At 33.1% G+C, this 9,353-nt stretch overlaps 1 long non-coding RNA gene across 1 annotated transcript; it reads left to right on the forward strand.

Annotated features, from left to right (window-relative positions):
* The first annotated feature begins 2,470 nt into the window (after nt 1–2,470).
* On the forward strand, nt 2,471–3,166 carry LOC126709770 (uncharacterized). The gene is made up of 2 exons (XR_007649482.1): nt 2,471–2,525; nt 2,699–3,166. It is a non-coding gene; the product is annotated as an uncharacterized LOC126709770 (long non-coding RNA).
* The last annotated feature ends 6,187 nt before the right edge of the window (nt 3,167–9,353 follow it).

The following is a 9,353-nucleotide window of genomic DNA, read 5'->3' on the forward strand; positions in this document are numbered from 1 at the left end:
CTACTAACTATAGTAGCTATCTCCAGCCTTCACTCCTTTTGTCAAATATTGTTGTTGCTTGTCGCATGTGTCCATTCCATGTCTAGCCCAGTCACATTATACTTAACGGTCTCGCATTCCAAACTAAAGTTTATTAGAATACAATAAATTATATTACAAATATACAGACCATGGTTTTGCTATACAACCGACTACAATATGGTTTTAGGGTTATCATTCTAGACTTAATATTTTTCTATATATACCTTATATTGGGTCCAATTTAATGCATAATTCAATATAGTAAAGATGTAATGATCACTTAAATTTTTCGAGTTATCAGACCAAGCTCTCTCTCTCTAAGAAATTATTAATTCTAACATCTTTGATTACACATCTAGCAGCCCTTATTTCTAATTCTTGACTATCTTCCTTATGAGTTATGAGTCTTATGACTGAAGTGGGGCTAATTTATAGAAAACGAATGATATCAGCAATGTGATTGTTGAAGCCAAAAGCATTTTGAAGTCTCTCACCTTGACTTAAACAGCTTTGTTTTTTTTTTTTTTTGGAGAGAAATTGAATTAGATCTCTTCATAAACAGAATTTATAGACACAACTTTTGTTTTCATAATTCTTACCACAAAAATAGTAAAAAGAGTAATGGATTTATATAAAAATGATAGTTTATCAATTATTATTGCATATGATAGGCCAAAAATGAATTTACCCATTGTGATAGATTAATTGATTACATGGACGGAACTAGGATTCGAAGTCAAGGGGGGCAAATATAATTTTCTTGAGGGGGGAAAATATAATTTTTCTTGAGTTTATTTTCTAAAATCTTAAATATATACCTACAATTTAATATTTTAAAAAAATTTGGGGGGGGGGGGGGAGGGGGCACAGCCTCCCTCAGCTTGTACATGGTTCCGTCCCTGATTGATTAATTAGCCAAGTTTATTAATTAATCAAATTAACATGCAAATGCTTGGTAGTACAAACAAATTACCAATAAACTAAGTATGCAATGAAAAATAAATTGACACGGTGATTTGTTTACGAATGTAGAAAACCTACACGGCAAAAACCCCATCGGGTGATTTTAAGGTCATCACTTCTGAGAATCCACTATTATCTCAACAAGCGGTTATAAGTAAAGGAATCCCAGTACCTTATACCAACTTACAGTTGAACCCTTACCCCAATACCCTATTGGACTTGTTATGTAGTGACAATCTCTCCTTGTAATGCACGGCTCCTAGTACGTGACTAACCAATTGCACGGATCTTAGTACGCAACTTCAGTCACCAACTAGAGAAGGTTGTTAGCTGCAAATTTTTTCAGTTCATCCAAACGATGAAGATCAAGAAGATGCTTGGTCACAAAACCCAACGATGCACAAACATAACAATTTCTACACAAAAAAGATGAACTAGGGTAAATTTTGTCTTCGGTCACAATTTGCTTGAACAAATTTTGCTCAACACTTGTACAACTTGTGTTCCCTTTAATGGCCCTTAAAATAATCATTTTATATGTCTACGGTTCTAAGAAAAGAAAGCCCAAGCATACAATCACGGATTGGAGTCAAAACAGAACTGAAATTCTGTTTTTCATAAACCACGATAGATGGCTATTTATCGAGTTACTGTCAAGTCACGGGGTTGGAACAGCTCTTTAAGCTCGATAGATGGCTAGCTGTTGAGTTTTAATGACAGACACTTTCTCAACTTGAATCTTGGACAGACTTACATGACTTTAACACTTGATCTTGAAATAAGGTTTCTTGAAGTATTAAATACATTCTAGATTTACCAAAATACAAGAAAAGTGTGTTTTGTCAAAAAATTAGTCAATTACATAAAATAGTGACATATGTTCCTAACAAGTGAATCACATATGTTCTAACAACATATATATATATATATATATATAATCAAGTTGTGACAAAATATTTTTTTAATTTTTAATTTTGGATATTCTCAAGTTGCGACAAAAGTGTGTATAGTAATAGAAAAATTGTTTCATAGACATAAATTTTGGGACAGGTGTAACATGGTTTTACATCACACGGCAATATTGCAACAGGAAATTTACCGACTTGGTTGATTGCTTGATTGACGTTTTTCGGTTTTTGTTTTTTACCTGAAGGTTGGAAATGTGGAATCTAACTATTTATAGTGCCAAATTAATGCGGACCAGAAATTCTTTCAACTTCATCATGTAATTGTTTTAAAAAACCATTTAAATTCAATTATATGAGCATCCCACTCAATCATGCCTCTTTTGGTGGTGGAGACTCCATCAAGAAATCATATTATTAAGTTTCTTTAAAAAATCTTCTCTTCTCTCTTTGTGTGTTAAAAATACTTAATATTTAAAAAAATTAAAAAAAAGTTTACAGTCAACCCCTATTAATCCTAGAATGGCTTATAAATTGCTTAAACTTCTTCTTTCTTCCCCCCCCCCCCCCCCCAACCCCCCCCCCCCCCAAAAAACAAATTCCTAAATCTAGATAAGTTTTTACTCTCTAGTTGGGGTAAGTAAAATATTCTCTATTTTTCCTTAAGAAAATATAGATATTCAGTTAATATTCATGAAAAACGTTTGTATGCTAACTGATTATTCTAGTTCCCTTTAAGAATAACACAATATTCTTTAATTATTCTAAACTTTTGTTTTGTTTTTGCTATTTTGGTTTTTGGATGACAGTGCACGGTAAGAGCTGAAGAATCATGAGGTTTATAGCACTTGCTCTAGTCTTGTTGATGGTGAGCACTTGTATGGCCACAACTCAGAGAACGTTGATGGCTGAAGTGCAGCAGCAGCAGCAGCCAGAAAAGGGCCAGAATGGTGAAGTTGAAGGCCAAGTAAACGATATGAATCACCATACCATTCCTAGACAGGACTTTGGAGGCTACATTGGCGGTGGGGCTGCTAAACCGTAGTGTAACTAGTTCAATGATGATGCTTGCTATGTACATAATATATAGGTTAAATAATCCTTGAGCTAGACCAAGCAAAAAAGGAAAGAAAAACGTAAAGTCATGCTATAGATGCATGGCATAAGTTGTATGCGGTTTGGGTTTATAACCTATAATTGTTACCTATTAGTCTGCATGTTGCAGCGTACGTATGTTTCTGTGGTATAATAATCATAGACTATGTTTGGAGTGTGTGTATTTGTTGTGTGATTGTAATCATATGTAATTGAAAGTAATTTGTATTGTGAAGATTTTTATAATTCAACTTTATATATCCCAAAACAATTCTCTTATTGATGATAATTTAAGAACTCATACGATATATATATATATATATATATATATAACATCCTTTGCATTCCTTTAGAAACAACTCTGGCAATAGTCCTATTAAAAAAAAAAACTCTGGCAATAATCTCAATTAATTTCTTCATGTGTTTATTAAATCCAATTCATATGAGGAATTGCTTTTCTTACAAAAAAAAAAAGTTATTTTAAGATTTTCATATACTTGTAGATAGATTAATATTAATAAACGCTGCAACACTGGCCTATCAAGCATCCTTAACGTGGAGACTCAATTTTATCATTATATACTAATTAATTATTATTATATACTAGTTGGATCTGCCCTGGTAAAATAAATAGTATAAAAGTCAAATTTACTGTTAACTATTTATCCGTGATTCCTACTACTCCCCAATATTCAAATAGCGTATGTTTCTACCTATAAAAATATGCTTCTCTTCATTTGTACTTAGAGCTTAATTTTTGGCTTTCATATTCTCATTTACCTCTCCTTACTTCCCTAGCTATCTGCTCTTGTAATCTTGTTTCTTTCCTACTTGGAAATAATCGTTTCTACCACTATTTCCTGTAAATGTTTATTTTGATAATAATATTTAGTATTTACATTTACATTGTTTTGATAATAATATTCAATATTTATATTTACACTATTTACATTTATTTTGACAATAGCATCCGTTTATCAAGTTATTCAAGCAACTATACCTCAACCAGCTTCCTCTTCCAATAAGTCTGCTAAGTCCAAAAAGAAGTCTGTTCTCCATGGACTCAAGAAAAAAGATTTGATTTCCCAATTAAAGGAGCCCCTCCAAGACAATGAAGATGATTTAGATAATGAGTCCAAGACATCTCCTGAATCATCTATTGCTAATGATGATAATCCTTACTATCCTTATGATGGATCTCTGTTTGGACATGACCCAATTATTAGTTCGGATTTATTTGAGTTCTAATTCCTTGTTTCAACCCCATGATCTCAAGTTTGCTACTATTGACATATACCAACAAAATTGCTGAAGCCATTACTGCTATCACTAGATACGACACTATTTATCTACGGTATTCACACTGCTTGCAGTGGATCTACACTGGTGAAATGAGTAGTGAATGATAGATCCACCGAAAGCAGTGTGAATACCATCGATAAATAGTGTCATGTCTAGTGATAGCAGTAATGACTTCATCAATTTTGTTGGTATATGTCAATAGTAGCAAACTTGAGATCATGGGGTTGAAATAGGGAATCAGACCTCAACTAAATCCAAACTAACAATTGGGTCATATCCAAATAAAGATCCATCATAAGAATAGTAGGGATTATCATCATTAGCAATAGAGGTTAATTTCAGAGGATGCATTGAACTCATTATTTGAATCATCTTCATCGTCTTGAGGGGACTACTTTAACAGGGAAATCAAATCTTTTTTCTTGAGTCCATGGAGAATAGACTTCTTTTTGGACTTAGCAGACTTATTGGAAGAGGAAGCTGGTTGAGGTACAGTTGCTTGAGTGACTGGATAAATAGGTGTTAGACACTCAATTACCAATATAAACTAGGATGCAATAAATGAATTAATTAAAATAAACTAGGTCAATATATATTGCTCATCCTTAAACTTTAGCTCTTGAACAGTATTAGTCATTGAAATTTAAAATGATAACTCATAGTTCCTAAAATTTAAAGTGATGGCTTTAGTCCCTAGAAAACTTAAAGTGATTACTTCTAGTCCCTAGCGTGCATCTAATGGAGCGGTTATATGTCAAGTAGTTTGGCCTCATCATGATTCCGTTAGAGAGGTTTAATGGATGTTGACTAAAGGACCAAAAGTGATCACTTTAAGCTTACTAGAGATTGAAAATAATCACTTTAAATTCTTGAGGCTAAAATAAACCCATGGACTAAAGCCTAGGGAGTGACAATATATTTTGCTTAAAAAATTATATGACAACAACAATAAAGTCTAGTCCAAAAAATTTGTTTTTGTATATGGATTCTTCACAGGTTAATTGGGATTGACCATATGCATTTTGGAGTATCATCATATCCTATTCAACATCATACTCTATATCATCTCATTAATTAAAAAATTTATGTAAAATAGTAAATAAGTATCTGTTGGGTAAAATAGTTAAGTTATTGGCAAGACACATGGCAAGTCACAGAGTAATCATGTGGAAAAGTGAATAATAAATAAATGGCCACATGGAATTTAGCCAAATCAGAGATTAAGGTCTAATGCAATGACAAGTGGTATTAATCCAATTTGATATTGTGGGTAGACTCTATTGCCAAGAGCCTTGAAATGGTTAAGAAAGGTTATTAACAAGTCACTTGGTAGTTGATGGATAGTGAAGAATCGACAAATAGCAGAAAGAACCAAGCATTACTGTCAAAGTTTTAAATATAAATAGGGTTAACTCTACAAGAAAAGGGACACACGCACAACCAGAGCACTTTCGTGATCAATTATACTTAGATTCTTAGGAGATCTAGTAGTTTGTAGGCAAATCAAATAGTCCTTAGGCTTGTAGAAAACTATATTTGTAAGTTCATAAAAATATCATAGATTATGTTTGGGCCGTGTGTAATTGTTTTGTGGTTATTGTATTCATATATTCATATGTAATGAAAAAGTAGTTCATGATTTTATGTTGTTAAGAGCCTTGTAGTTCAACAAACGTTAAAGTCACTTATGGACTAAAAATTAGGGAGTAATAATATATTTTACCCTACAAATTATATAACAACAACAATAAAGCCTAGTGCCAAAAATTTGTAGTTGGATATGGATTTTCAACATAATAATTTGGTTTGACCACATGAATTTTTCTCTATTGTCATATCCTATTCTATATCATACTCTCTACCATTTTTCACATAAAGTAGAATTTTATGGTCCTCGATTTGATCTATGAGGGGCCCTCACTGATCTTGCTTAGGATCCCAATTCTAATAATCTTGGTTTTACTTGCAAATTATGGTTCTCTATTATAGAATGTGTTTCCTTTATTTGTAATTTTTTTAAGGCAAAAATGCAAAACTGACCCTCTAACTTTCAACGTTTTTCATTTCAGTCCTCTAACTTTCAGTTTTGTCATTTCAGTCCTCTAACTTTCAATTTTTGTCAATCCAGGCTTCCGTTAAACTCCAATTAGGGGCTGCCGTTAGTGTCACTTAGACGACACCGTTTTTCCCTCTTTTTTTTTTTTTTAATAATTTCAGAATTAAAAGGAAAAAAGAAAAATCTGTTTAAAAAAAGAAAACATTTTAAGGAGAACGACTGAAATCTTTTTTTTTTAAAAAAAAAACCCCCTTCCCCTGAAATCAAAACCCAAATCCCTAACGTAAATCCCTAACATTGAGAGAGGAAGAATCGGTTTGAGAGAGAGAATTTGGGGTCGCCGGTTTGAGAGAGAGTGTTTCCGAGATAAACTGAGTATGAGAGAGAGATCGAGATGAAGGTGACTGAATCGGTTTTCCTTGGTGACTGAATCGGTTTACCTTCAGAAACAGCAACATCTGAATCAAAAGTATCTCGGTCTCTCTCTGCCTCCAAATCGGTCTTGCCTGCCAGTATCTCAGTCTCTCTCTGCAACTCGGTCTATCTCAGACTCTCAATCCGACTAAGCCTCTCTCTCAAATGGACTCAACCTCTCTCTCTCAAACCGGCGACCCCAAATTCTCTCTCTCTCTCGAAACGATTCTTCTTCTCTCAATGTTAGGGATTTACATTAGGGATTTGGGTTTTGATTTCATGGGAAGGGGGTTTTCAAAAAAAAAAAAAGATTTCAGGGGAAGGGGAAAAGGAAGAGGGGGGGAACGGCGTCGTTTAAGTGACACTAATGGCAGCTCCTAACTGGAGTTTAACGGAAGCCTAGATTGACAAAAATTGAAAGTTAGAGGACTAAAATGACAAAACTGAAAGTTAGAGAACTGAAATGAAAAACATTAAAGGTTAGAGGGTCAGTTTTGTATTTTTGCCTATTTTTAATTATAAATGTCTACTAGAAAATATTCACTAGGAAGTTATTTTTTTTAAAAGAGAAAAAATTGAAATACTAATTGAATATCAAAAGGTTATTTCGATAAATTTGTTACTGGTAATAAACAAAATATAGCGGAAATTAAATTTGGATGAAAAAGATATCAAAATTAAAAAAATATAGTATCTAATTAATATTTAAATATCAGAAAATACTAGTTTGAAATTATTGCTTATGGCCCCAAAAAGGCATTGAAAAGACCCTGACTTGGTGGCTTGACAATTGTTTTTTTTTTTTTTTTTTTTTTTTTTTTTTAAATTGTGGGTTATTACAAGTATAATAGGCATTTTAACCAAAAAAAAAATCCACTTAATGTTAAAAAAAAAGGTTTAAATTGATCGAATTGATAACAATTTGGGAGGAGGGGGTGTGCAGATTTGCTTATTTTTATTAATTAAAGGGAAAATTTATTGAATGCTCTAAGGGCATTAATTTAAGAAATATTTTTTTAAAATTTTTATGGAAAAAAAAAAAAAAAGCAATTGAATTTTGTGACAACTTTTTTACATTTTATATGAAAATAGTATCAAAACTTTCTTAAAATGATCTACTAATATATGTTTTAAGGGCACCCATAACCAAACCATTGTGAAAGAAGATGTTGGTCCCTCAAAAATTAAAAAAAAAAAAAAAAGGAATATTGGTCGGTTGTAAAGTTGAGGAGGGATTGAAGTACCCGATAGTTACAGGAAAAAAAGGTGCAAGTAAACCTAATTAGTTTGTATAAATAAGGGCTATTTGAAAGAGAACCCAATTGTTAGAAAAGGAGAAGACATAGGCCATAGGACCCAGTCCCAATAATCAATGATTGTGGGTCATAAAGTCCAATCTGTGTACTAGATAGAGAGAATGTAGGCACTAAAGCTCATTTCGTGAAATCCTTGGAGCATTCCCATCAGCTCTCTAAAAAAAAAGTCATTTTGACACATCAAAAACTAACTTTATCATTTTAGCACATCATTTTACAACGTACCATTTATCAGATGTTCTATACTTCAATTCTATACATTAAAATAATATTTACTATACATTAAAATAATATATTACCTCCTCCCCATTCCTATCACTATCTTCATTATCATCACCGACGGCCACCACCGGCAACAACCCTGATGGCCACCAATGCCACCTCAAAAAAAAAAAGGGATAATTACACTTTGCCCACCTGTGGTTTGCCTCTAATTCTATGTGCCTACCCATGGTTTAAATTTTGACACTTTACCCACCTGTGATTCTCACCGTGAGTGTGCCGTAACCCACCTCTTCACTTTCCGTTACTCTAACACAGAATAGGTAAAAAACAAATCCCAAAACGGATCAAAACACTCATCAAATCTTGAACATGAAGAACATACCCAAAAAAATCTGAAGAACATAATATGTCTTGCGCTTTATCTTTTCCTATTTGTCTCTTCAGTTGGCTCACTAGAGCAAGCCCAGGCGTTGTTCTTTTCTTTATATTTGTATATGGTTACTCTTTTACATTAATATAGTTCTGTCTATTATCTCCAAAAAAAAAAAAAAAAAAAAAAAGTGAAACCCAGAATTTTTGAACATAAACCCAAACCAAAAACTAAACTCATAAATCTTGAAGATTAACCAAAAATTAAACCCATAAATTTTGAACATGACCCATAAAATTTTAATAGATTATCGTTTACTTTTGAGTTTTCTCAACTGGGACTTCGCTCAAGCACTTCGTGATCTGGACTTTGCTTTTGGAACTTATATCTCATCTGGGTTTTGCATTTAGAAGTTACTGGTAATATGGGTTATGCCCAAAATCTGGTTGGTCATCTGGGTTTTTTTTTGTTGGGGTCGAGCTCTATGAAGTTGGAGTGGGGTCTGGTTGGTAAAGTTCAGTGATTTAAAATTTTCTTCAATTTCAAGTTTTGAAACCTGGGTTGGCGAAAGACTGGAAATTGGTCACTGGTTTTGGCTTGGGAATTGGAGCTCGGCGCCTTAAGAAAGGCCCCTCTCTTCATTCACTAAGCTAAGCCGGAAAGAGAGAGAGAGTTAGATCCGGGCA

Source organism: Quercus robur, chromosome 12, assembly GCF_932294415.1.
Source record: "Quercus robur chromosome 12, dhQueRobu3.1, whole genome shotgun sequence".
Taxonomy (NCBI): domain Eukaryota; kingdom Viridiplantae; phylum Streptophyta; class Magnoliopsida; order Fagales; family Fagaceae; genus Quercus; species Quercus robur.